General features: G+C 41.4%; 1 pseudogene; it reads left to right on the top strand.

Moving 5' to 3' along the window:
• Positions 1-3680: 3680 nt before the first annotated feature.
• Positions 3681-5260, top strand: LOC111549398 (annotated as a pseudogene).
• The last annotated feature ends 480 nt before the right edge of the window (positions 5261-5740 follow it).

Below are 5740 nucleotides of genomic sequence, written 5' to 3'. Positions count from 1 at the left end.
ACATTATATGCCACATCAGCATGTTATTGAATAAAATCTGGGGAAAAAAGGTATGTCAAAAAAAGTGACAACTGGTTCATGTTAGAAGGAGACAGAAGGCAAAGAAGTATGAGACATGATGCTAACTATTTACTCTAACCTCCTGAGGAAGTATTTTAAAACTCACATTTGTTGGTTTCCTTTATCCTTAGCTTCTTGACTAATTGCCTGCTCATCTTCTGGGACTTCCCAAGCTGGTCTAAGAATCCACCTTGTGCTAGGCTCAAACTAAAGCAAAATACTTCGAATTTAAAACTCATTCTTCCTCAAGATTCTCAGGCCTTCTGAGAGTACCCCCACTCAGTTCTTCTTTCTTGAGTACAAGGCTAGCAGAGATTATTGACGTACCAAAAAATAGTACCACTCTTTTGTTTATCTGTTTGCTTGGGTAAAGAATTCATCCCAATCCTGGAGCATGTTTCATCTCACTGGCTTGCTCACGTAAGATCAATAGCAAAGCAAAAAATGGCCTCATCTGGCCCAGACCAATAACTAATCAAATCACTTTCATTTAATAAAAATTAATCAGAAGATCATTAATTACTGGGGCAACCAACTGTCCTAATTTGTCACAGACTGAGGGGTGTCTTCCGTCCCATAGACATGGGATTTTCCACTCTACAACTAGGGCAGTCCCTGGGATAGTTCCTGGCAAGCAAAACTGTTGGTCATTCTTTTCCTAAGCAATAATGAGGGAAGATGAAAGCAAAAGCAGACTTGAAAATCTCTCCAAGCCGTGAAAAAGAACTGGTAGCAACAGCAGTACTTTCCCTTCTCCTCCATTAGTGAGAGCACTCCAGGAATTGTATCAGCTGGAGAATAGCCAGGTAAGGTTTCAAACTGACTTTTGTACCATGACAGTCATGCTGGGACCCTGTTTAACTTTCAATTTGATGTCAAGAATGGCAGGAATAATGCAGATTTTTTAAGAGAGAGAGAGAGAGACTCTATACTGCATTATGTAGGTAAATAAATCTCAAGTGTTTCTCTTTTGTCAAATTATTTGTGTGTCCACTGAATTATTTGGCTTTACAATCCATGAATGCCCCCACTCTTTGGAAATTATTATTTGTATTAAATCAAACTACTAACTCAGCGTTAGAATGTATCACTTTATTAATAAAAATGCTAATGAACCTCAAAACATTTTAAATTCAGTTTAATGCAGTTAGAATAGCTTGAGATTGACAACTGATGATTTAAAGTCTTCATTAGACCCCCTATCATTGTCCTTTTTTTTCCTACCTGCAGAGCTCCGATGGACTACATGTTAAATTACATTTAATTACTTATTTACTGGTCTTTTATTATATTTAACGAATGTTTACTGATACCTACTGTGTATCTGGTAATGTTTTAAACACAAACTGTTTCTCAAGCAGTTTGTATTTTCAATCTCCTATTGCTAATTTATTTCTGTCACCCCATACCCCAACAAATAAACAAACAAAAAGGCAAATAAGCAACAATAATAAAAGTATTCTTTATGTGTAAAAAATTATATAATCTATATTATTTACAAGTAGACATCTTTTATGGCATACACGACTGTAGACGTGACTCTCCTGGAAGTTGAGTACCACACTGAAAATGATTCATATTCATGTCACATGGGAAGTGATTCATTATATAATGTCTACAGTGATTCAGAGGAAGAAAATAAATTTTCATTACCTATAAGTGATAAAGCTTATTTCAACTTTTATCAGGTATAGTCATTAAAGACCTAGATTTCGTCAATGTCTGAACTAGTTCCTGAGAGTGAATGAAATGCTTTTGGAAGGTGCAATTGCGTCTAAATTAATATCTTTATGTATGACAATAGGGGGTGCTAACTAATGTTAGAGAATGATTACTAACATCTGCATTTGAGACCAAATGTGTCTCCAGTTGAGTTTCTCAGAAACAGACTTGAGATTCGGAGATTTGCATGCAGGAGGTATATTGAGGCATGCAGCAAAGCCTCAATGAAGGGATGAAGGAAGCAGGAATTGTCAGAGGGAAACTTGAACCATGATGGAATTCCAAAGGAGGCTTCAGTCAACCACCAGAGGTAACTCTGGAGCTGTGATAGCCTTTCGTAGTTGCCCTGAATTGAGTGAGACAAGGGAGCCAGGGTTTTGTTTCCCCTCATGGATCACTCACTAAATGTAGGCTTCCCCTCCACAAGGGGAAGGCATAACCTTAAACAATGCCAGCTTCTTTTAGCTTGGAACCGTTATGAGGAGAGTTGTGAGCGGTCAACAGAAAAATCCTGGCTGTGGGGAAATTAGTGTTTCAGCCCTGAAGGAGGAATCTAGGTGAGGCAACTTACAGCACTTACAACTATAGCATCCAGAATATCTAAAAAAAAAAAAAAAAAAAAAAAAGCCAAGACACCTGGCAACTAGTTTGATGAAAGTCCTATCTCATGTGCAATGTCAGACCTTCACAAGGCAGCTCAGGTTTGGATTGGCATCCTCGAATGCTAAAGTCATGTAACTGCATCGCTTCTCTCATGCCCTCTACCTTAGCCTTGGTGCAGGTCACTTTCTCAATTCTCAAAGGAATTACTCTAATAGTATTCTATTCTTCCTATACCTTCTCCATACTTCAATGTAATTAATCACCTGAAGTATAAAACCAATCATATTAATCACCTACCTAGTTAGTGCAATGGAATATGGTTTCCTTACAATGGAAGGCCCTCCAGGATAGCATTACAACTTAGCTTTGTATCCTTACCTCGAACAAGTCTAGTCCCTTCATATACTTGATGCTCCAGAGAAACCATGAGAGTCACCGTTCCCCTCCTATGCACAAGTATACCTTTTGGATTTACCTTGTATTGTACTCCCATTTCCCTGATACTGTGTTCTAGGTATCAAATGTTATCTCTTTCTCTTGCCTTCCATTCTCTTACTGAACAATTCAGGTCAAAAGCCATTAGGTGGGCCAAGCACTGGATGCTAGGGTGGAGCAGAGCTACAGTAAAGTAGTCCAAGCAATGTGCCCAAAGCCAAGCAGGGAAAGGAGAGTGTCCCCATGGTTCAGGGAAGGACAGCCTGGCTTGGAGCATTGGAGGCTGAGAAGGGTGAAGAAAGTGTCTACCTGGGAAGGTGCCCAGCATGAGGAGTAGAGAAATAAGCCAGCGAGCAGATTACCTGGCGGTGGGAAGGAGGTGAGGTTTCTGACCATAATTAAGATCAGGAGAATGGCCGGGCGCGGTGGCTCAAGCCTGTAATCCCAGCACTTTGGGAGGCCCAGACGGGCAGATCACGAGGTCAGGAGATCGAGACCATCCTGGCTAACATGGTGAAACCCCGTCTCTACTAAAAAATACAAAAAACTAGCCGGGCGAGGTGGCGGGGGCTTGTAGTGCCAGCTACTCGGGAGGCTGAGGCAGGAGAATGGCGTGAACCCGGGAGGTGGAGCTTGCAGTGAGCTGAGATCCGGCCACTGCACTCCAGCCTGGGTGACAGAGCGAGACTCAGTCTCAAAAAAAAAAAAAAAAAAAAAAGAGATCAGGAGGACAACACTGTCTTTGAGCTGTGTTGAAGTGGACGCTTTGAGCACAGCTGCCCCACAGCCGCCGATCCCTGCATCGTTTCCTGTGGAACCCTGGGCCTGCTTTGCAGCTTTCCTTCCTTTGTCTCATAACCATGTCTACCAACGAGAATACTAATATACCAGCTGCCTGACTTAACAGATTCAAGAACAAGTGAAAAGACAGCACAGAAATGAGGTGTCACAGAATAGAACTCAATGTGAAGCTGAGAAAAGCTAAGAAGGATGACCAAATGCTGAAGAGGAGAAATGCAAGCTCATTTCCTGAAGCCGCTGCTTGTCTACTGGAGGAAAACCTCAAAAACCAGGGCACTGTAAATTGATCTGTTGATGACATTGTCAACAGCACGAATAGCAATAATGTGGAAAGTCAGCTCCAAGCTACTCAAGCTGCCATGAAACTACTTTCTAGAAAAAAACAGTCCCCCACAGATAACATAATCTGGGCAGGTTTGATTCCAAAATTGTGTCCTTCTTGGGCAGAACTGATTGTAGTCCCATTCAGTTTGAATCTGCTTGGGCACTCACAAACATTGTTTCTGGGACATCGGAATAAACTAAGGCTGTGGTAAATGGAGGTGCCATCCCAGCATTCATTTCTCTGTTGGCATCTCCCCAGGCTCACATCAGTGAACAAGCAGTATGGACTCTAGGAAATACTGCAGGTGATGGTTTAGTTTTCTGAGACTTGATTATTAAGTATGGTGCAGTTGACCCACTCTTGGCTCTTCTTGCAGTTCCCGATATGTCATCTTTAGTATGTGGTTACTTATGTCATCTTACCTGGACACTTTCAATCCTCTGCTGCTACAGTAATCCTGCACCCCTGTTAGATGCTGTTGAGCAAATTTTTCCTACCTTAGTTTGGCTCCTGCATCATGATGATCCAGAAGTACTAGCAGATACCTGTTGGACTACTTCCTACCTTACTGATGGCCAAATAAACGAATTGACATATTCTTGAAAACAGGAGTTGTGCTCCAACTTGTGAAGCTTCTAGGAGCTTCTGAATTGCCAACTGTGACTCCTGTACTAAGACCCATAGGGAATATTGTCACTGGTACAGATGAAGAGACTCAGGTTGTGATCAATGCAGGAGCACTTGCCGTCTTCCCTAGCCTACTCATCAACCCCAAAACTAACATTCAGAAGGAAGTTACATGGACAATGTCAAACATCACAGCTGTCCGTCAGGACCAGATACAGCAATTTGTGAATCATGGATTAGTCCCATTCCTCACAACATTCTCTCTAGGGCAGATTTTAAGACACAGAAGAAAGCTGTATGTGCCGTGACCAGTTATACCAGTAGTGGAACAGTGGACAGGTTGTATACCTCATTCATTGTGGCATAATAGAACCATTGATGAACCTCTTAACTTGCAAAGATACCAAGATTATTCTGGTTATCCTGAATGCCATTTCAAACATCTTTCAGGCTGCTGAGAAACTATGTGAAACGGAAACTTAGTATGATTGAAGAACGTGGAGGCTTAGACACATTGAAGCTCTACAAAACCATGAAAATGAGTCTGTGTATAAGGCTTTGTTAAGCTTAATTGAGAAGAATTTCTCAGTAAAGGAAGAGGAAGATCAAAATGTTGTGACAGAAATTACCTCTGAAGGCTATACCTTCCAAGTTCAGTGTGGGACTCCTGTAACCTTTAACTTTTAGATCATGTAGCTGAGGTATATATTTGTTGTGTACTATATTTGGCATTTTGTCTTACTCTCTCTCTGCTAAGGACTCTCTTTAAATGTGGTTTCTTATTGTAGCGCTTTTTACACTGAAACTATATTTGAGCAGTTCCAACTGTACATACTGTATGAAGCTTGTCCTCTGAATGGGTTTCTTATTTCTATGTGGAATTTCATATCTTGCAGTGTCCTGTAAATAAACATTAAAGTCCACACTTCAAAAAAAAAAAAAAAATTAGGAGGACTTCTGCATGGGGGAAAGTTCACTGTAGAGTATTTGGAGCCCAAACATGGACCTCCATGCAGGGGGTCATCCCCACGCAGGGTGTCAGAGAATGAACAGGGAGAGAGGGGGTCAACACGAGAAGGCAGAAGCTGTCTCAGGATGCCAGAGCATGAGAGGGGTGAGTAGGGCTGTTGCAGCAGAGCACAGGGTATAAGAACCAAAGCATTTGAA

This window comes from Piliocolobus tephrosceles, chromosome 3 (assembly GCF_002776525.5).
Source record: "Piliocolobus tephrosceles isolate RC106 chromosome 3, ASM277652v3, whole genome shotgun sequence".
Lineage (NCBI taxonomy): Eukaryota > Metazoa > Chordata > Mammalia > Primates > Cercopithecidae > Piliocolobus > Piliocolobus tephrosceles.
The sequence above is the reverse complement of the archived record's forward strand: the minus strand, read 5'-3'. Positions and strand labels throughout refer to the sequence as shown.